Source organism: Balaenoptera physalus, assembly GCF_965194825.1.
Source record: "Balaenoptera physalus genome assembly, chromosome: 6".
In the NCBI taxonomy this organism is placed as follows: Eukaryota; Metazoa; Chordata; class Mammalia; order Artiodactyla; family Balaenopteridae; genus Balaenoptera; species Balaenoptera physalus.
Window position 1 is genome coordinate 121,710,864 of NC_138885.1, and position 23,217 is coordinate 121,734,080.

Consider the following 23,217-nt stretch of genomic DNA (forward strand, 5'->3'; position numbering starts at 1 on the left):
TTCTCAGAGGCTGCCTGCTACGGTGTATGTGAGACTAAATATTGCTCTATCACTCTTCTCTTTCCAGTGCATTTTACTTAGGAATTTGATTTGTTACAAATCCAATTATCCATATGTAGACTATGTTTAAGTTATTCATTAAATTTCTTGTCTAAGGTGACTTCACTCACACGTTTCATTTTTGGAGTTGGCTGCCACCTATTTTTTCTAGGGAGTATTAGTTGCTATAGCTCATCTCTGCTCCTCATGGCTTTTTACCCACTGGTAGGCTAGACTGAACTTCTTCCTGTGCTAGTCTCAGGTCAGTGTTCCACCCAGGTGAGAGTAGAAACCACAAGACCTCTTGAGATCTAGGCTTGGGACTCCCACAATGGCACTTCTGCAGCATCTTACTGGTCAAATCAAATCATGTGGCCAACATTTTAAGGAGTGGAGAAAAAGTCTCCATCTTGATTGAAACGGGTGTGCAAATGGTGATGAGCAGAACTTCTGGCCATGAAATGATCTATCGCGCTCTTTTCTCTAGTCACAATATTTCATATTTCTTCCACATACAAAAGGTATTCACCCTTTTCAAGACCTCCCACAATCTCATACCATGGTAACATCAGGCTTGAAGTCCACAATTTTGTTAACTTCCTCAAGTCTGGCTGCCTCTGAGTTTCCTTGAGTACAACTCCTAAGGTGTGGTTGCTCTTAATACAAAGATTTACGAACTAAAAAGACAAATTATCTGCCACCCACGCAGCCAACAGACCTACTGAGACAGTGACAGACTAAGCATAATAAACACTTGTCCAAAAAGGGGAGGAACAGAAGGCACATGAGCCTGGATCATCCAAGACAGCCTCATTGCCATGTTTGGCAGTTGGGGCTGGGTGTTGGCTGAGCCACTGTCTCCAAGTGGCCTCTGTTTCTGAAGGAGGCTAATTGGGCTTCTTCACACCATGATTGCAGGATTCCAAGAGAGCAAGAGAGAAAACCACAAGGTTTCTTGAGGTCTGCATTTCAAAGCCACATACTATCATTTCTGCCACATCCTTTTGGTCAATGCAAGTCACAGAGTAAATCTAAATTTAAGGAAATGGAAATATTTCGGAGGATCATTGCAGCCATCTTTGCAAACCATTGACCAAAGGAAGCTACTGACCATCTCTGCCACAGTTTCATGCCTACAAATGAAATGAAAATTTAAAGGTTTTACTTTAGGTATTCCTAGCAATTAACCAATATGTAACTTCATAGTATTTCTACCTGTGTATTAGCCCAATTCTCTTCTCTGCTGGGAAGTTGGCACAGTCACATGCACAAAGGAAGGGATACAAGCATTTCAGAACATATAGCAAAAAGAAGGAGAGAGTTGGAAGTGAATATTTTCCCGACCTTGCCATTTCATCTAACCATGACCTTGTCGATGGGTTTTAGGCAGCAATGCCAGATACAGCTTTAGACTCAGAACGGTGGGAATAGAAGAAATCAGTTGTTTTTTGATTGTAATAGTCCACCATAAATGGCTGACTGTAATTTGAAGGTCAAAAGAAACAAAGGGGAAGTGGCTTAGCACCCCAAATCTGAAAGGCCTATCATGTATGATAACTAGTTTCCCATCTCAGTTGACCTACCAGAGCCTGTGTTTGCTCAGATTTATTAATGATTATTGTTGAAGACAAAAATTGACAACTAAGATATTATATTGATAGTATCAATGTTAACTAGTGACTTTTGCTTATATTTTTTAAATCCATTACATGATGATTTAGTAAAAATCTCAAATATCCAGTGATACTCAACTCAGTAAGATGAATAGAAGATATTCTAGTGTTGCAATTATTTGCAGTTATTAATTATAGGGAATCGTTTGATGCAGTATCTTAAAAAAAAATCAAGAAACAAAAGAGAACTATTACCTTCTTTTTATACTACAGTTTTTTTCTTCAAATTTTTAAAGAATTCCTTGAGTGCAGCTAAGTGTAAGAGAGAAAAAAGAACTTCCTAGTTAGATTGTGCCATTTGCTTTTATTAATTGAAATATCAATACAATAGAAACAACTGTAATATTCTTATAGTTACCACATTTCTTGATATCTTGGATTTACCCACTGTGCATTCAGGTCTGAAAACAGCTTGTAAAGAGAATACGTAAGAATACAGAAGAGCTAATGGAATGTGTGGAAATTAGTCTTCTTAAGATTAGGAAAGCCTAGAACTAATTGAGGAGGGGCAAATTTAAATAACTCGGAAGGTTCACCCTCCCCACACCCCATCCTCACCCTCTCAGCAGTACATTTTTTCTGGGAGAGAATGGGAAAAACATTCAGCAATAGATCTAAGCCATAACCTGAAAAGGGAGTGGACATGTAGAAACACAAAGCAGCACAGATCACAGGCATAGAGCACTGAGCCTAGTAAAGACCTAAGCGATTACTCAGAACATGGACTCCATTTCACATGAGAAAAAAAAAGACGGCCAGAGTGTTTTTTAAGGTCACATGCAAGTTAGTGTTGAAGCAGCCAACTAGAAGAAACCCCTTCACTTTCCAGTATTCCCTGCAGTGTGCTGCAGTCAACAGCTACCCGAATTCTCCAGCTGTCTGGATATCTGGCTGCTCTTCTAACAGCCTCTCACACCTTCCCAGATCCGAGTCAGGAAATCTCCAGCAGGCAGTCCCCTGGGTCAGTCCCACCCTACCCTGCTTCTGCTTTTACCTCTGCCAACCTCTCAAGACCTGAGAATTTATGAACTTGATGACAAAGTAATTCTTTTAAAAAATGCAGACATTGAGCATGCATAGATTTATACCCTCTGTCTTTCCAGCAGGCAGAAACATGTAGGTAATGATTGACAGCCTCTCACTGAATCTGCAGATTGCTCCATTAGATAGCCACAAGATAGCCACAAGATAGCCAGACTGATGAGAGACATTTGGGAAAGGAGAGGGCATTTCCGGTTCCCTCTTCACAGCAGGTTGCTTACTCTTTGCTTACATTCTCCTCTTCCTTCTCTTCTTTTTTCTCTATTTTTCTTTCTTTCTATTCATTTGATATTGAACGGTCACCTACTATGCTTACTAGGAAGGAAAGATTCTGGTTCAGTTGGTTTGGAACTCATGCTTCATGGAGATAATATAGCTGGGTCTGTAAAAGCTCTGGCCCCAGGGTATACTGGTTCAAATCCAGTCTGAGCCTTCTATCACTGTGCATATAATAATAGTACTATCTCAGTGGGCTGTTGTGAGGATTGAACAAATATGTAGAAGCTTTTAAGAGGGTCTGTTAAGAGTTAGCTATTTTAATTGGAACTATTACTGTAAATCCTCCTCCAAATTTAGACAATCCCTAAGGCTGGCGCTGGACACAGACCTAAGCTGAGTAGATCACTGGCTGAGATTATAACACTGAATAGCAAACTAATCATTACTTTGGCTGACTTTACCTAGAAGTGAAGAAATGGCATTTTCTCTTCTTAGATAGAATTTGTACCAGAGGTAGAAATTAAAGTGAGTAGTAAGAACCTGTTTTTAAATTAGAGTGTTGTTATCTGAGTGTGTGAATTGTGAATATATTATACCCACTTCCCATATAATCATAATAGAATGTATGAAGACTTTCATTGGGGGATGGGGTAAGAGGTTCTTCGACAGGAGAGAACACTTCTTCAGGGAAGTTATATTTTTGTTGAAACCAAACAAGACTAGGGAGAGATGCGTGGCAGGTCATCAAGGTACAGGGGGTGCCTTTTGCTCAGGGCAAGAAGTAACAGAGAGATTGGAAATTCCCAAATGGACATACTTAGGCAAGGCTGGAAGCCATACCTGGAAGGAAGCCTGCTAAGGAGCTAAGATTGAACAAGGTAAGGAGAGGCCAGATCAGAAAGGAACTTGTAAAGTCATGTTATAGAGTTGGGACTTAATTGAGACAGCAATGGAGAGTGTTTAAGGGTCAAGCAGGAAATTTATAAAGTTATTTTAGCTTTAAAATATCTAATTTTTATTTTTTACAATTTCCTTTTCCTGATGGACAACTTATCTCTTTATTTTATTTTACTTTTTTTTTTTTTTTTTTTGGTAGAGAGTGTATGGGGGAGATATAAAATTAGAGAAAGGAAGAGACATCCATAGCTAGTAAAGAGATATTTCTGTTTTTTTTTTTTTAATGAAAAGAACACAACCTTGTTTTTAAAATTTCCCCCCTTGCTCAACCAGTGATTTATGGAGGAAATCGAGCATCCTTTGCTTTTTTTTTCTTTTTTTTTTTCCCAGAAACAACTCCTAGGGAGCCATTGCCAGAAAGAATTGACAGAAAGAGCTCAAGACCTCAGTAAAAGAAAGGAAGGTAGAGAGAGAGGAGGAAGCATTCTGCCTGTGCCCCGTGAAACCTTCTCTTCCAGCTCTGACTCTTCTTGCATACTCTTATCCTTCTTCCCCAGCATACACACATATACTTTTTTTTAAAACGAAGCATCTGTAAAACATTTGGTTACTGGGAGATTCTAACACATTGAGTCAAGTGATTGCCAAACAGCTTTATTTTTGTTCTCATACTCTATCAGAAGACCTTGTGATCATTCTGGGATGATGAAGAGAAACAGAAGGAATGAGGACCAAAAATGAAGCTCTCTCTTAATCCTCCAGCCATTTCTTACTTTATTTTTGAAATATGCTGGTAAAGAGATGGAAATGGATCCCTTTAGGAAAGGCTAGAGTGATTGTGGCAGATAATATAAGGAGGTAGAAGTAGATATTCAAAACACAGCTGTTCAGTTTATGTTTCCTGTGCTTTTCAGAAGGACAGAAAAAAATCCTTTGAAAGAGGGTAGAGCATTCAAACATGGTCAATGGTCATACAATTTTATTATCAAACTTGGATGTCTAAGACAGTGTAGAAACCCACGGACTGGAAGAGGAGGGGATCAAGAGTCTCCTTTTCTGTGCAGCAAAACTTCCCTCCTTGTCTTCACTCCAGATCACCACCAGAGCAGCCAGGAATCCACATTGTGTCAAGACGAAGACCCATGAAAATCAACTGTGTTACATTCAATACTCATTTAAAATGTAAAGAATGCCATTGCTATTATCTTAATGTTCTTTATTTTTAAATTTGGATTTGGAGTATAAAAATTATCTCTCCTCTCTACTTATTTTACCAATTTTCAAAGTTTACAGTTTAACCAGACTCTCCCAAACCTAATCTGTCCATAAAATCTGACATTACTCACCCTTAGATCTCCAATCATAGTTGTTATGAGATGTCTAACTTACTCTACACTGCTTTGTAAATACTCCCAAGGGTTTCAAAGCTGTCCCAATGAACCAGATTACAATTTAAGTATGTTAGAACTGAAGAGAATTGTCTAGTTTTCAACTTTATTTCTCCCTTCTTCCCCCCCACCCCACACAATATTACATGGAATATCAATGCAACCAGTGTCTCAACAGATAAATGCACCATTGCTTTTTCTGAACCAGGAAGAAAGGACTAAAGCCCTGCCCATTCAGCCTTGACATCCTCCTCCTCTTTTATTGAGGACTTCCTTGCAGTCTAAGGCAATTCTGAGGGTACCTGGGACCCCTTGGGAAGCACTAACCTGTTTCAACCTACTCATTTTACTAATGAGGAATCAGATCCAAGGAAGAAAGCTGATTTGTGTAACATCACAGAGATAGTGACCACCAAAACCAAGACTTTGACTCAAGCGTTCTAATACTGAATCCTGGCTCTTTTTAGTATAAGGTCCTGGATGTAAAAACTATGTGTTTTATTCACTTTTGGTTCACTTACTCCCCCAAATCAAGTTGTGAGTCTGACGTCAGCTATTTACTAATTAGCCGGGTGTATCTAGCAAGTCAGAGCAGGGCTCAGTGAACCATTAGAGTATCAGGGATTTAGGATTTAAGGAAACAACAAAGGTACAGGGTGATGGAATGGGAAGATTGAACCTAAAGTGAGAAGATGGGCTGGTTGCAAAAATAGTCTATCAATACTTCTCTGAATAGTACTAGCATCGCCTAGATTCATGCTGATGCATTAAACTTCAAATAAAATAGGTTCTGAAATATTATATTGCTCATTCTGAGCTACTTCTTTGTAATATGACTTAATTATCCTCTCTGAAATAATGAGAATGCCAATAACTTCAGACATACCCATATCCAAAAATAAATAGAAAACACTGCTATGTCAAGTATACATGCCTTTCGGATTACCTACTCTTTTGGGGTTATTCTCACATTGTTTCTCCTCATTAGCACTAATGTTCAAAGACTAATGGTGGAATTAGCTGAAAGGAGATCATCACATGTCAAAATAAATTCTTTCCATCTTTTGTAACAAAAAGGACACTTGAATGTTAACTTATTGAAAAGTAGGAATTATAGAAAGCTACAATTACATTTCACCAAAAAAGGAATGTAAATACTCATGTTTTGCATATCTAAGTCCAAGTGCTTTAAAAAAAATCATACATAAATATATTTTAAAAATTCAATTTTAAACATAGCAATATAAATTTTTGCTGCAAATAATTGTTTTTATCTAACCTTTTCATGTGTCATACTTGTAAATGTTTTGCATTCACCATGGCACCATTTAGAAATCAACTTAGATTGTTACTATCAGGGCCATATGTTTGGATTTTGAAGAAGAGTTCTGACTTCTAGGACAGTCCTAACTGCCGATGTCCTGTCCTGTTACTAGAGTATGTGTTCCATGAATTTTCATAATTTTTTGATAGGGAAAATATTCACTAAGATCCCAGTTAAGCTGTTCTGATAATAGGTCACCATTCCTGTTTTCCCATCTTGGAAGTCCACTCAAGCAGAGTTTCTTCCAAAGCTCAGATGCTTCCCCTCAGGACAGGGAGGGGGCAACCTGAACATTCCAATCTGTGTGGGGGGAATATGAGGCATTCATTTCAATCTGTAACCACCTCAAAGACTCAGAATTCCGCAGGGTAAGAAGAGTAGACTCAGAGCCATTTCAAACCAAAGTTTGCCCTTGTCCAAAGGTAAGTTGTCAGTACAGCTTTGGTCTTTCACTGACCCAAATCCCTGGGATGGTGCTAGAAATCATTTGGGTCCCCCTAGGGGACACTTATTAGTGCTTTCCTCCCTCCCCTCTCTTACTTAAGCTGCATACAAACGCTATAGATTCCAGACTCTGGTGTGATGAATGTAGTACAGATGGAAAACATAAGAGAGGTCAGAGCTGGTTGCCATTGTACTAAGGCTGTCCTATTCTCATGAAAGCGAAAAAGATGACTCAGAAAAACACAAAACTTTTGTTCATGCGGAACCAATGTTAAACTAACAAAACTTCTTTAATAAATAACAGAACTTAGTGGTAAGAGTCTCATCCAGCAGTTCACATGACTTTAAATACTGTTCGGCCACCCACGTCATAAGCAATATCAGTAGATGTGAAAAATTGTGGCATCTGTTTTTCTTAATAAGTGTGTGTGTGTGTGTGTGTATGTCACTGTCTTTAGTCCATTTAGAAACTAACAAGTATACATTTACTATAAGTAAATGAATTAAAATATATTATTTTTATTATTATTTAAATTGATTTATTTGTATACTCCATCTGACAATGTGGTGGGAATCAACAATTCCAGAATTTAAATGGTTACTTGATTTGGAGTATTTTTCAGTTGTTTTAAATCTGATTTGGCCTTGATGTTTATCATGTAGTGGCAATGTCACTGGCTGGGATCCTGGTGAATGAATAGTTACTTCCTCCTTGAGTTAGACATCCTCAAAGGTGCTCTAACTGCTATGGAATCTTCAAGTACCTACTTGAAAACCTTTCACAAGTGTTCTCGTGATCAAAAAGCCTTAGGACCCCATGAACAGGATTTATCTTGGACTGTGGCTATGCAGCTGGTTACACAGCTGGGAAACAGGATGAAACAACAGTCAATCAATTCATTTTGGCCATTTCCATGATTACCAGTAATTGCTCCAGCTGCACGGATGTGCAGTGATCAATATTCATTGTAAAGATGGCAAAAATGGACAGCATGGATGCCCCTTTGTCTTTTCATTTTACACGTGTTGACCTGGCCACACAGAATAATTCATTCAACCGACAGCACCTAGCTTCTAATACTCCCATTGCAGAGTGCCACCATAGAAATGGCTGTTAAAAACAAAGCAAAACAAAATCCTCTAGCAATCAAGTGCCTTAATTAGTGCAAAGAATAATTTGGGGGGTGAATAGTTAGATGGAGAGGATGGCAAAATGCCAGTGTTCCCGCATCTGCCGTATCTAGATGCTCAAAGTTGTATCCTAGCAGGGTCAGTTGTCCTTGAATTTACCCAGAAAGGGAAAGTTGGAACTCTAAGAGGATAACTAAGAAAGTAAGCTCCAATGGGGAGCCCAAGGAACCCCAAACACTATAGGACAATAAGAGATGCCACTTTGCCTTTATCCTTGGCTTCAGTCAAGCTACACTCCTGAGGAACCACTGTCCCCTTTCTGTGTTCCTCTTGTCCATACTGAACACATTCCGTGGAGTTGACCCTCTAGAGTCTATGTGAGAAGCCAGCCTCTAAAATTTGGAAGTCTACTGAGCTCATTGCCAGACTGCACAGAGATCTTAGATTTTTTTTTTTTTTTTTTGGTCAAAAAGGAAGAAAAACTCCTCCTTGGCATCCTTGAAATCTGCCTTGAAACTTGAGCACACTTTTATCCATCCTTTGAGAAAACCAGCGGGTTCTTTAAACACAACTCCTTGTCTCTTATTTAAGAACTCTTTGGCATGTTGAATGGAAGACTGAATTTCTAATAGAAGATTTTTAAAAGTTAGATGAATGAGAGAATAAATGATTGATAGCCATGAGTATAACAAAGGGTGTGTCTCTCTATAAGAAGAAATACAACAAAATATTCCTTTTAAAAATAAAACATGGATTTCAGTTAAAGGTTCTGCCAAGCTAACTTTCTTTTTTTTCTAAATTGCCTTCAGTTTCCAACATTCAGCTGCTAATATGCTTTTTTTCCCCCTAACTAAACAGAGACCCCCATCAGCATTAGGATTGGGTTTTAACTTTGACCTGGACTTAGTATATGTTCTAAAACAATCACTTTATCACCCTAGGCTTCAGTTATTTCATTCATAACAAAGGTTAAGTTTGGTCTTCTCCAGATGCTGGGAGGTCTTAGACCAAAAATCACTTATAAGGTGGGGGAGAGTAATTCAGTCTGTGCTAAGAGCTCTCGGGACGTGACTCTTTCCTGCTCCCTCTCTCCTCTTCATCATGGAAATTTTCTTCTACCATAGAATGGAGGCTGTTTAACCCCAAGTATTCTCTGCAAATGACTATCCGATTCAGTTTAACAAGGACCCGTTGATTATAGGAGAAATGCATAATATTCATCCTCATTATTACATAAAAATTTCTTACCACTTGCTTTCACATACATTATCAGGTTTTCATTCTCACAGAACCTTATAACCTAGCTTATTAGATAATGCTCTATGATTCTTGCCCTGAGTTTTCAGACTTTCAGCGACAAGGCTGGCCCAGGTGCTGCTGCCTGTTGCATTTTTCTTAGGTTAGTGTTTGCAGAAGAGCTGGTGTTTGGCTCCAGCCAAAAACTCAAAGAGAAGCACTAGAGCCCAAGCCGAGGGCAGAGGGCACCGGGCGTTGGAGCCGGGAAAGCATCTGAATTCTAACCCCAGCACCACTTGGGAATCCTTGGAGTCCATTTCACTCCAGCTGGGGCAATAAAGGGAAAATCAGGGAGTTCCAGCTGGGCGTGCCTGGTTAAGAAAAGATCTTTTGGTTGGAAAAATCTCATTATTATTAATTGGGGGTGAGGTGGGATGGCACTTACTCTGTGTGAAACATAATGTTAAGGATTTCATCCACTGTACCTCACTTAATTTTTCAGATAAGTATCTGATGTGCTCATTAATATTTCCATTTTACATATAGGGAAACTGAGATTCAGAGAACAAAAGCCACATTGCTAATGAGTGATGGATCTAAGGTTCCAACTTGTGTGTGACTGATTCCAAAGTCAATATTCTTCTTGATCACCTAATACTGCCTACTAAGAAACTGAATGGCACACACGGGCACGCGTGCGTGCGTACACACAGACACACACACACACAGATGCATGACACAGAAAAATGTGTGCATTATTATTTTCTTAGCATACAAGTAAATAAATGCTTGATCAAGAAATGGATTGCACAGATGCATGCAGGTGACAGTGTTCCTACAGGTGATTGGGTCCCACACTAGTTCCAAAGTGTCTGAACCAACTTTTATGAACAAGAACCTGGCCTCCAGCTGCCAATGAGTCACTCCAGGTCAGCTTTGCTGACAAAATAAAAAACTTCTGATTAGTTGCCAATGTCAAGTTTCCTCCCTGGGCTATTTTTTCACACTGTTTCCTCCATGTACAAATACAGAGGTGAGAAATACATTTAGTCCATTTTTGAAAATGACTGCCATGCATAGAAACCAGCATAATGTAGAATGATGGTCATAATGTGAAAAGTGTCACTTTGAAAGGGTTGCTTGCAATTGGTAACAGATTTTATTTACAACCAGGTGACTTCATTCAAATAGATGCTCCTTTTCCAAAGAAGGCTCCCTACCTATTCAGTAGAAAAGGGAATTTTCTTTAGAACAGTACTTCTGCACAAATACTATCATCACACAGATCCCCAGCCCAAGAGTTGATTACTCGGCTAACTAGAGAAGGGCAATCAGACTGCCTTTAACAATTTATGCATTGCACTGAAATTCCCTTAGAATAGATTTCCTATACTGAACAGTTATAAGCAGTAGCCTGGCCAGAAACATACCTATCTTTCTGTCTTGTGACATGGCTACCATTTCTTCTCCTTAAGAACAAAGCTTAGTTTCATTTGGAATTTATTACCCCTCAGATGACCAACTGAATCCTGCCCCAAGATACCTACCTAATATTTACTTTGCCTTTGAAGCATAATAGTTAAAGTTATTTCCCCATCTGCATGATTTTTTTATACTTCTTAAACTCTGTCCAGTTACGACAGAGACCAAGATTCCACAATGTAAATGTGCCTCATTAATCAACTCTATTATTTGGGAGAGTAATGAATATTTTACTATTTGACATCTGGTAGTGATTTACAGTAACAGAAACAGGAATTCCTAGTTTACAAAAGTGCACATGTATAATTTGATTTCTTTTAGAATATATATATATATATATATATATATATACACATATATATATATATATATATATACACATATATATATATATATGTATATATATATCCCCTGCTGCTTTTCTTGGCCAAAAAAAAAAAAATAAAAATAATGGTGGGAGCAGGGGAGCTATCTGGGTGGGGTTAGACTGTAAACTCCATGTAGATTTATAACTAACTAACCAGCTTAGAGCAAAATGTTGTGTGAGCTATGTAATGTGTAAAATCTGGTGTTTATGTAGCTCTCGGGCTGGCTCAGTACCAGTTACTAGTGAGTGATATCTAAACATAAAATAATTTCTACATAAACTGTGGGTTTGTAAAAATGTAAGCACTATATTTTTGTGTAGTCTGAAAGAAGGTATTCTTTGAAATAGATTATTAGTGTAGGGCATGATTCCACCCACTGTATTTTTGTGAGTTTTTTTTTTTTTTTTCCTTTTTTTCTTTCTTGGAAGACTGATTAGGGACTTGGGTCTTTCCCAAAAGCCAACATGTACTTATAAAAATCTTGATATGCGATACAGTGACTAAAATGAGGTTTATGATTTACTTCAGGTTGACTTTGCTACTGTGCAATGAAAGCTTTCAATGAATATATAATCATTAGGAATGTGTAGCCTCCGACTAAGCCATTAGCATCCAGGCGGGCTTCTTGGTGGGATCACCTTACAAACAACACTGATGCTATGTTAATGATTAAATATAGATGAAAAAAAAAATGACTCGGCTGGAGATGGAAAGAAAAATGAGATTAGAAAAGATTTTCAAATCATGGGAATTAAGCATTAATGGGTGGTTGTTTAGATTTCAGAAATACAATACTCTCTTCTACAGAGGGCTATGGAATTAGGTATTTATCCCTTTTAACAAATTCCACATGTAGTGAATGGACATGTCAGCGGTGCAGTTATGATGCTCTTATGAAGAGCACTTTCAAGACTCCCTTGCATATTCAGACCTCTTCACAATCCTCTTGTCAGTAACTTATGGTTATTCAGAGATCTTTGATAGCCAGAGAAAGGCCAGATGAAACCAGAAAGCAAAAGTAGGGATGGGTGGCTGAGTGGTGGTGGTGAAAAAAGTTGCCACCCAGAGATGCCCCAGAATTTGAGTCTAAATCCAGTGGGTTTTCTCTAGTTCTTATTCCCATCCTACTAAAGGAAGTCCAAGCTGGCATAACACTTTTGGGTGGTTAGTGTTCTAGAAAGAGAATGGTTTCCTGCTATATCAATTGTGACTCTTTTCTGTTGCTAATGACAGAATCCCATCTAAAAAATGGCTTAAGAAAAGAAAGACAGTATATTATCGCACCAAATGCAAATTCCAGGTGTATCGCTGGCCTCAGGTGCCATGGGATTTGGAGTTCATACATTTTCATCATGGATCAGTTTCTTGCCATCCATTCCCTCTGCCTTCCTCTGAGTTGGCTTTATCTTCAAGCTTCACATAAAGATTCTCAGGCTCACATGGAATATATGCCTTAGACTCAGGCAAGCTGGGATCCTGTCCTGCGTGTGTGCTTTTGTGGACCTATGTATCACAGACACAAGAAATCTTAACTTCATTAAAGGCACAGGGATGCTTCTGTCACTTGTAGTTCTTAACTTAGCTCTGCCACAGTGCAACCTATAACCTAAACTTCTGCTCTTGTGACTAATTCTCTTTTCTTCTCTTCAAGGAAATGCTTCCTCCCATCACCTCAAAACTATTAGTGGTTGCTTCCAAAGGCTGTGAGGTGTGTAAGTTGCCAGGGGGCTGCTGGCACAGGAAGTGGGCAATGCCTTGGAGGGCAGGGACTATTTGAGCAGCGGAAGGACTTGGTAAGAAAAAAGAAAAAATTCATTAACGTGTCAAATCCTCTCAGAAGGCAGGAATGCAATAGTTTCTCCCATTAAGAGGTGTCCTTTTCAAGTGGTGCTGAGTGTCCATTTTCTTGCTTCTCTTTGTATCCCAATCCATGGTTCCAGAAGAATACATGAATTACAATATTTATGATAGTTGGACATAGTGACTGACAAATATTTTTGCAATATTAAGCAATTCAATTATTCTTAAATTTGTACCTACTTAGGTTGAGATAAAACATGAATAAAGCATGATATAAACTCTTTACATTGGCAACTGGATGGACATTGAATGCTAGAATAATAAATAGTTTTATTTTTATAAAAATATTTAATAAAATTTAATGTTTTCAAAATTAGTTAAAAGTTAGCTTCATTGAAATACACCCAGTGATAAATTGTGTACAAGTTAATTACAATTCATTTATTAACCCTCAGTATTGATAGATATTTTGAAATTTTAGAAAAAAAAATTTTGGAAAATATAATAAAATGATTTAACTTTCTAATTTGAAATTATACTTTATATTTTCGATGAAAATATACTCAGTAAAGTATATAAAATACCTTTAATATATTTTGATTAAAGTATACTTTGATTACAGATACATTTTATTCTTAGCCTTTTAAATGATTGAGAATAAGTTGAAACAATATTTTATTTTCCAGTCACATAAAACCAGCAGTGCTAAATGTATTTTTAAATGTTATTATGAAAGTATGTTAGTCAAGATAGGTGGCTAGAACATATTTCATTTAACCATTTATGTTAAAGTATAACTTTAAAATATGTCTGAAGTGTGCATCTCCATTGGTGTTCTTAGCCCAGTCTCCACAGGTGTTCAGGGAGGGTCTGCTCACACAATTGTAAAACCAAGTCCAGCAGAAGAAAAGACCCCAGAAAGGAACAGAAGAAGTTTTGTTCAAACATAAAGTCCTGGAATTGAGTTTTATTTGTACTATTGGCCTGATGTAGTCCAGTCTCTGTTACTGAATACCTGCTGAATACGTGATTAATGCTGCAGTGAGAAAGTGGGTGAACCAGTAGTTTTAGAGATCTTTAAGTTTTATAGACTGAGGTAAATGTGGAAGTTTCTAACACATGATTTTAGAAAAAAATAAATTTGGCTGAAAGGCCATGATATAGACAATAAACTTTGCTTTCAGGCACCACTTGTAACTATTTATTTTCAGTTAAAGAAGGTTTCTTTTTTGTTATACAAAAGTAGAAATAGAGATTAAGAACAAAGAAACTAGAAATGTTTCCTACATCCTAATGGTTTCATTCACAACTTTCTCTGCAGTTCATTTTCTGTCCCAAAGATGGCCTGTCCTCGTGTGGACACAAAACCAAGAGCTAGACGTTTACATTATTGCACACATAATCAGATTATCGCTAAATATAAAAGTGGATAATCATTTAGAAATAAAATCCTGCAAGATCTTATCTTAAATAGTACACAATTAAAACAGTTTCATAGGACCCCAAATCAAGTAGAAACTTGCTAATAATGATAATAGCATATTACATTTTTGAAGTTTCATATATTTTTGTCAAAATGCCCTTATATCCATCATCACATTTGATGACTAATTTGGACAGTGTGGTCAACCACACTGACTCATTTTCCTTTTCAATTAAAAGGTAATATCCAGGGCTTCCCTGGTGGCGCAGTGGATGAGAATCTGCCTGCTAATGCAGGGGACACGGGTTTGAGCCCTGGTCTGGGGAGATCCCACATGCCGCGGAGCAACTAGGCCCGTGAGCCACAACTACTGAGCCTGCGCATCTGGAGCCTGTGCTCCGCAACAAGAGAGGCCGCGATAATGAGAGGCCCGCCCACCGCGATGAAGAGTGGCCCCCGCTTGCCGCAACCGGAGAAAGCCCTCGCACAGAAACGAAGACCCAACACAGCAATCAATCAATCAATCAAAAAAAAAAAAAAAAAAAAGTAATGTCCAAAGCAAGATGGTGGGGGGTTTCCTTAGTTTGCTCTACAGTATGGTAGTTTTTACCTTTGTGAATGTTTGTAAATGTTTTGATCAGTGTAATATACACAGATATATGGAAAGAGTTGAAGTAGTTTTAGCAACAATGTTATGTTATTTTTCTCAGATATATAGATATAGATATAAAACAAGCCATACCCTTCTTCAATTAAGAGATAAATATTAGTACCTAAACAAACATGCTAAGCCATAAATAAAGGGAAATAATAATTAGTTTCCCTACCAAACCAAGGTTTCTTAATTTTATATTCCAAGAAGAAATCATTTCCATTACACAGAATTGGTAAGAAATTGATCAAAATTGAAACAAAATTGATCATTTTGATTCATGACATCAAAATGACTGCCGGTTTTAAGTCTTTCTTGGTCCTCTCTAGTGTCCCTGAAGAATAATTAGATGAAAGTTCCAAAGAGCTTTGAAAGAACAACTTACTAGAGGTTGCCAGTATTGAATGTCACCAATGATTTGTCATCACCATGACTAACATCAGTCATCAAGAGAAATAAACAAATTGAGCTCTTTGGCTTCCAAATCTCCCAAGGGACATAGTTACTCCCAATAAACAGAGGTGGTCATAACACTAATATAACTGGGTCATATGGATATTTTCTCCTTTAGATTGAAATCAGCTTCTACATTTATAAAAGCTTGCTTCTTTGAAGGACAATGGATTCAGTCATTCATTTACTCATTCTCCCTAGAAATCTTTATTGAGCAGCATCCCCTTCAGTGAAGACTACCTTTTCTCAAGTAAGTCATACAGGCTAAAGCTAGATCAAGAGAGAGCCATTCCGTCCTTTAGGCACCTTACTTGCCCATATCCAAAACCTTAGCCTTGAGAAGAAAGCAAAGACTGGCTGAGGCATAATGTTCTGCTGAAGATGAAACTGACTTGGTGGGTTTTAGTTCACACCACTCTCATAGAGGCTTTTATCAACTCCTCTTCCATCTCCCTTTTGATCATTCCAAAAAGAGTGTTCTGGGGATGCTTCCAAATCTCACACTGAGGATGTACTGTCAACCACCTTGTCCTACTATGCAGTTAGCCAACTACCAACATGATTTTTGGGTGAAAGGAAATTTTTTAAATTAATTTTTATTGGAGTATAGTTGATTTACAATGTTGTGTTAGTTTCTGCTGTACAGCAAAGTGAATCAATTATACATATACATATATCCACTCTTTTTTTGCATTCTTTTCTCATATAGGTAATTACAGAGTACAGAGTAGAGTTCCCTGTGCTATACAATAGGTTCTTTTTTATTATTATTATTGGTGTATAATTGCTTTACAGTGTTGTGTTAGTTTCTGCTGCACAGCGAAGTGAATCAGCCATATGCATACACACATCCCCTCCCTCTTGTACCCCCCCCCCATCCCACCCAGCTAGTCCATCACAGAGCAATGAGCACAGCTCCCTCTGCTATACAGTAGGTTCCCACTAGCTGTCTATTTTCCATGTGGTAGTGGATTTATGTCAAATTTAATCTCCCAGTTCATCCCACCCTCCCCTCCCCTGCCATGTCCACAGGTCCATTCTTTACATCTGCCTTTTTATTCCTGCCCTGCAATTCATCTGTGACATTTTTCTAGATTCCTCATATATGTGTTAATATATGATATTTGTTTTTCTCTTTCTGCCTTACTTCACTCTGTATGACAGACTCCAGGTCCATCCACATCTCTACAAATGACCCAATTTCATTCCTTTTTATGGCTGAGTAATATTCCATTATATATATGTACCACATCTTCTTTATCCATTCATCTGTCCATGGATATTTAGGTTGTTTCCATGTCCTGGCTGTTGTAAATAGTGTTGTGATGAACATTGGGGTACATTTGTCTTTTTGAATTATGGTTTTCTCAGAGTATATGCCCAGTAGTGGGATTGTTGGGTCATATGGTAAAAGAAAATTACAGACTAATATCACTGATGAACATAGATGCAAAAATCCTCAACAAAATACTAGCAAACAGAATCCAACAACACATCAAAAAGATCATACAACATGATCAAGTGGGATTTAGCCCAGGGATGCAAGGATTCTTCAATATATGCAAAACAATCAATGTGATACACCATATTAACAAATAAAATAATAAAAAACATATGATCATCTCAACAGATGCAGAAAAAGCTTTTGACAAAATTAAACACACATTTATGATAAAAACTCTCCAGAAAGTGGGCATAGAGGGAACCTACCTCAACATAATAAAGGCCATATATGACAGACTCACAGAAAACATCATTCTCAATGGTGAAACACTGAAAGCATTTCCTCTAAGATCAGGAACAAGACAAGGATGTCCACTCTTGCCACTATTACTCAACATAGTATTGGAAGTCCTAGCCATGCAATCAGAGAAGAAAAAGAAATAAAAGGAATACAAATTAGAAAAGAAGAAGTAAAACTGTCACTGTTTCCGATGACATGATACTATACATAGAAAATCCTAAAGATGCCACCAGAATACTACTAGAACTAATCAGTGAATTTGGTAAGGTTGCAGGATACAAAATTAATGTATAGAAATCGTTTCCATTCCTATAAACTAACAATGAAAGATCAGAGGGAGAAATTAAGGAAACAATCCCATTTACCATTGCAACAAAAAGAATAAAATAACTAGGAATAACCCTACCTAAGGATGCAAAAGAACTATACTCAGAAAACTATAAATTACTGATGAAAGAAGTCAAAGATGACATAAACAAATGGAGAGATATACCGTGCTCCTGGATTGGAAGAATCAATATTGTGAAAATGACTATACTACCCAAAGCAATCTACAGTTTCAAAGCAATCCCTATCAAATTGCCAATGTCATTTTTCACAGAATTAGAACAAAAAATTATACAATTTGTATGGAAACACAAAAAACCCTGAAGAGCCAAAGCAATCTTGAGAAAGAAAAATGGAGTTGGAGGAATCAAACTCCCTGACTTCAGACTAGACTACAAAACTACAGTAATCAAGACGGTATGGTACTGGCACAAAAACAGAAATATAGATCAATGGAACAGGATAGAAAGCCCAGAGATAAACCCACGCACATATGGTCACCTTATCTTTGATAAAGGAGACAAGAATATACAATGGAGAAAAGACAGCCTCTTCAATAGGTGGTGCTGGGAAAACTGGACAGCTACATGTAAAAGAATGAAATTAGAACACCTCCTAACACCATACACAAAAATAAACTCAAAATGTGTTAAAGACCTAAATGTAAGACTGGACACTATAAAACTCCTAGAGGAGAACATAGGAAAAACACTCTTTGACATAAATTACAGACCACACACTATGAGATTAGAAATCAATTACAGGAAAAAAAAAAACTGTAAAAAAACACAAACACATGGAGGCTAAATAGTGCACTGCTAAATAACCAAGAGATCACTGAAGAAATCAAAGAAGAAATTTTAAAAAATGCCTAGAAACAAATGACAATGAAAACACAACAATCCAAAACCTATGAGATGCAGCAAAAGCAGTTCTAAGAGGGAAGTTTATAGCAACTCAAGCTCACCTCAAGAAACAAGAAAAATCTCAAATAAACAATCTTAACATTACACCTAAAGCAACTAGGAAAAGAAGAACAAAGAAAACCCAAAGTTAGTAGAAGGAAAGAAATCATAAAGATCAGAGCAGAAACAAATGAAATAGAAATGAAGAAAACAATAACAAAGGTCAATAAAACTAAAAGTTGGTTCTTTGAGAAGATAAACCAAATTGATAAACCTTTAGCCAGACTCATCAAGAAAAAAATGGGAGAGGACTCAAATAAATAAAATTAGAAATGAAAAAGGAGAGATTACAACTGACACCACAGAAATACAAAGGATCATAAGGGACTACTATGAGCAACTATATGCCAATAAAATAGACAACCTGGAAGAAATGGACAAATTCTTGGAAAGGTACAACTTTCCAAGACTGAACCAGGAAGAATTAGAAAATATAAACAGAACAATCACAGGTAATGAAATTGAAATTGTAATTTAAAAAGTTCCAACAAACAAAAGTCCAGGACCAGATGGCTTCACAGGTAGTCAAACACCAAACATTTGGTGGTCTTCTCTAACAAACATATAGAGAAGAGCTAACACCTATCCTTCTCAAACTCTTCCAAAAAATTGTAGAGGGAAGAACACTCCCAAACTCAATCTACGAGGCCACCATCACCCTGATACCAAAACCATACAATAGGTCCTTATTAGTTATCTGTTTTATATATAGTAGTGTGTATATGTCAATCCCAATCTCCCAAAGAAATATTTTTTAAAAAATTGTCCTTAGGCTTCAAATGTCTTTTACTGTTTAAAATAAAATATTATATTTAATATGCTAAAAGCTCAGTGAAGATAAGCTCTTTAGCCAATTTATTTATTTTTTATTAATTTTCTTGATCTGTTATATTTTCTGATGGTTAAGGAAACAAAGCTTCTCTGGTAGCCCTCAATTTTTTGATATAATTGCTATAAAGGTAAGTACCAGAATGATTACCTATTGCATACCCATCACTCTGCTTGAACCAGATATGAAAGTTTGTCATTGTACTCTGTAATGGAAACTAAGTGTTCATTATTAAACCTCAAAAGTGTTTATTAAAAGGATAGGTGATATGACAAGTATAAGCCTCAAAAGGGGTGTTTATAAAGTAGGTGACCTCACACCAAGGTACTTCATTTCTCAAATCTTTCTGAGCTACTTTCTTCACAGCTACTGCCAGCCTCCTGCACTCCCGTGTCTGGAGGCGTGGAGGGTTTGGCATGTGTGTGGGCTCCAGGATCATCACAACAGAAGCTGGTAGACACTGACTGACTGAGCACCTGCCTAAGAGCTGGGGCAGCCCGGATAGATTGTCCTGAAGGGTGGATGCTGTCAGTTTGCCAGGGTTTCCCTGAAGCACTTCCAAGACGCTTCTAGTGTGTGTAAAAATGACCTTCTTCCATCAAGAAAATTTTAGAGTGAAATTCCACCATTAATTACTTCAATTTATCTCACAATGTAAGAATGGGATGGTGCTGAGCCAATGTTCACCAGCTGCAGTCTCCCAGTTATATCACAAAAGCCTCCGGCACTATGTCTTGTCCACAACAGCTGTTCAGTAAATGACTGCTGCCATCCTTATTGTTATGGGAGGAGGAGACACACTGTGGGATGTCCTCACTGGTTCCAGGGAATTGGGTGGGTACTGACTCACAAAAAGTGGGTGGAATGGGGGAAAAAGGGTAATCTATTTTGGCTTCAATAAATTCCTATTTGTATGGTAGACCTAGGTTTATTTTTGTGGTCTCCATCTTTCTTCATTCCAGACAATCCCTTTGCCCCCCACTCCTACATCCATTCCATAACACACACACACACACACACACACACACACACACACACACATACACACCCACCACCACAACCAACAACCACCTACCTGGCTAAACTCCATCAGCTTCTACCTCATGTATCCCCCTTAACTGTCCTAGCAGCCAGAACATGTCCCTTGGACCCAAAGTTGCACGTATCCCCAAGGGTTGCACAACCTCACCCTTGTACAATCTGTCTGGTAATCCCACTGACCCATGCACGCCAGAATGACACAGAGCAAGTTTAAATCAATGTACTAGATCTTCAACTAGACATACACAATTTTGTTGAAAACAAAAACCCTTTCTTTAGTGTCAGTAGACACATAACTAGGGAATTGTTTTCTCAGGAGTGTGAACCTCTGACCTATTTAGGCAGGAGGTAAGTAAACAGATGATGAAAGAAAAGTCTGCGTGCCTCTCCAGGCCTGGGGGATAGCCCCAGAGCTAGAAGCTTCTTTGAGGAGCAGAAGATCTGTGTGTGCAGGAGGTGGGGGAGGGGAAGTGGGAACGTTGGGGGTGGGGGCTTTCTCTCCTGTACTCAGTGATGGAGTCCCGGCATTGGCTTTGACTTTGCCCTGAAGCTTTGGGCCCAATTCATCCTAGCTTCCATCAGCTGTGGATCAATTTCTAAACTGTTCTGGGAAAGCCACATAATGAAAACTTGTCAGTGAAGAAAAATGAGTAGCGTCCATGGTAGCCTGACTCGTGACCAGTTACTAGTGAGGATTTAATGTTCACTGGGTCTCCCTTACTGGAATATTATATACGCCACCTTCCTAATGTGCATGGTGGTGTGAATTAGCTTTTTGAAACTGCAGGAGAGCCTATAATTTAGGGACTCAGGGCCATAACCACAGCAAAGGAAAGGATTAAGGTCAAAAATAGAATCGTTCAAAAATACCATTGGAAGCATTTTTACCTAGTGTGAAGCTTTTGCCAAAAGAAAGAGCAGGCAGTATGCTCTTCATGCCTCCTTAGGGAACGTTAAATTCAGAAGTACGGTTTTGGATTTGTCGATATGTTACATAAAACCCAACATTCTACGGCTATAATTAAATCACTTTAAAACCTCAATCTAAAGCACAATAACACTTTCTTCAAATAACGTTGTTCTGTGCAAAGGATATGAACACTTCAAGGACAGATATTTGGAAGTTCTGAGTTTGAGATCATTGGTAAGTTCTGCGTGTAGATAGGTAAATTTTTTAAAGGTGCAATTCCATTGTATGCAAATGAAGTTATTTCTAACTCCTAAATAGGTGACTAGAAAATGTTGAAGGAGTTTATATGAACTAGGTGGCGATGTGTTCCATGCATCTGCTCTCGTTATTACTAAAACATTATGAAAATCAAATCAGTTGTTTGCATGTTTCCCTGATGGCAGAAACAGAAGGCAGGGCTGGAAGATCCAAGTGCCTTCTTGCATAAGAAACAGCCATAAATCTAGGGTCTCCTACTGAAGGAGAAGAAATATTAAAATGTTATAAATTCGATCTTAAGCTAAATAGAAAAAAATATAAGATGTTCTAGGTAATGTTAGACATTGAGGCCTTGGATTTCCTGATTATTTTGGACATGGTTATGCCTGTGAATACATCATATTAAATTCACTGTTTATTGAAATTCTTATTTAGGAATTAAGCCACACTATGAATTGCAGTAGCCTCCTAACTGGCTATCCAGAATTCCCTCTTGCTCCTATACAGCAAGAAAGCATTTCTTTCCACATAGAAATAAATCAGATCATACCTTTCTACTGAGCAACACCATCCAGCTTCCTCACCTTGGCCTTGTAGTGCCTGATCTTGCCATCATCTCCAAGCTAATCTCCCATCCCCCTCCTCCTCAATCCCTGGGCTTCAGCCATCCTTGCCCTTGAGTTGTCCCTAACAGATGGCAAGCTGTTCTGCATTTGCTTTTCCTCTGCCTGAAATACTATTCCTCAAGCACTTTCTCATACCTTCTTTTACTTCATCTAAGTCCTGGCCCGGTTGTTATTTTCTCAGAGACGTTTTACTTGACCTCCTGTAGAAAGAGCCACGCTAGACCCCGCTTCACCCTCTAACAGCTTATCTGATTTTTCTTTCTTTACAGCGCTTATCAGTACTAGACATTAAGTAATAAATGTATGTGCCATTCAATATTGTCTTTATCTCCATTAGAATGTCAAGGTCTGGGAGGAGGAATGTCAAGGTCTTTTTTTTTACTCACTGGTATGTTTTCATTACCTAGAATGGTAGTGGATCAATAGATATTTCTTGAAATCGAGAAACGTCCATAAAGGGTGGAGGAAGGAGAACTCTGAAAGAAAGAGGTACATGCAGAAATAGTCGTAAGAAAAATCTCTTAAACGTAGGGCCTCTGAAATTCACCAGATCATAATAATCATTTTAAGTGCTGAAAACATGCACACACACCCACACACACACCCTCACACACAGATTCTTGGGACTCATCTCAGACTTAGTAATTAGGAACTTCCGAGGAAAGCCCCTGTCTTAGTTGGCTCACGCTACCATAGCAAAATGCCACAGGCTGGGTATCTTAAACAACAGACATTTATTTTCTCATGTTCTGGGGGCTAGAAGTCCCTGATGAAGATGTCTGCACATTCAGTTTCTGGTGAAGGCATTCTTCCTGGCGTGCAGAAGGCTGCCTCCTTGCTGTGTCCTCACGTGACTTCTCCTTTCGCCTGTGGAGAAAGAGAGATCACTTGCGTCTCTTCCTCTTCTTATATGGACATCAGTCCTACCCGATTATGGTCCCACCCTT

At 38.1% G+C, this 23,217-nt stretch overlaps 2 long non-coding RNA genes across 2 annotated transcripts in view; one reads left to right on the forward strand and one right to left on the reverse strand.

Moving 5' to 3' along the window:
- Positions 1–23,217, reverse strand: part of LOC309663067 — a 524,929-nt gene that overhangs the window by 177,448 nt on the left and 324,264 nt on the right. The gene's annotated exons all lie outside the window — the stretch shown is intronic.
- The window catches only part of LOC309663066, a 42,102-nt gene continuing 18,885 nt past the window's right edge, over positions 1–23,217 (forward strand). The window contains exon 1 of the long non-coding RNA XR_014265093.1: positions 1–23,217. This exon is cut by the window's right edge and continues 13,180 nt beyond it. This is a non-coding gene — a long non-coding RNA (uncharacterized lncRNA).